This window comes from Sinocyclocheilus grahami, unplaced genomic scaffold (assembly GCF_001515645.1).
Source record: "Sinocyclocheilus grahami isolate Dianchi unplaced genomic scaffold, SAMN03320097.WGS_v1.1 scaffold1136.1, whole genome shotgun sequence".
Taxonomy (NCBI): Eukaryota; Metazoa; Chordata; class Actinopteri; order Cypriniformes; family Cyprinidae; genus Sinocyclocheilus; species Sinocyclocheilus grahami.
This window is the reverse complement of record NW_015506315.1, coordinates 133,911-134,392: the sequence shown is the minus strand read 5'-3', so window position 1 is coordinate 134,392 and position 482 is coordinate 133,911. Positions and strand designations below refer to the sequence as shown.

Here is a 482-nt window from a genome sequence, read left to right as displayed (position 1 = left end):
AGCAGATGATAGATTGAAAGACAGATGGATAGACACTTTCAGACAGACAGACAGACAGACAGATACTTTTAGGAAAAAGCAGATGGATAGATTGAAAATTAGATTAATAGATTGAAAGACAGATGGATAGACACTTACAGACAGATAGACAGACAGACAGACAGACAGACAGACATAGATACTTTTAGGAAAAAGCAGATGGATAGATTGAAAGACAGGTGGATAGACACTTTCAGACAGATAGATAGATAGATAGATGGATAGATAGAAAGAAAGAAAGACAGATGGATATACACGTTCAGACAGACAGACAGACAGACAGACACTTTTAGGAAAAAGCAGATGGATAGATTGAAAAACAGATGAATAGATTGAAAGACAGATGGATAGACACTTTCAGACAGACAGACACTATTAGGAAAAAGCAGATGGATAGATTGAAAAACAGATGAATAGATTGAAAGACAGATGGATAGACACTT

At 35.9% G+C, this 482-nt stretch overlaps 1 protein-coding gene across 1 annotated transcript in view; it reads left to right on the top strand.

The window, feature by feature from the left end:
- Positions 1–482, top strand: part of LOC107567229 (LIM homeobox transcription factor 1-alpha-like) — a 22,306-nt gene that overhangs the window by 19,688 nt on the left and 2,136 nt on the right. The window lies entirely within an intron of this gene.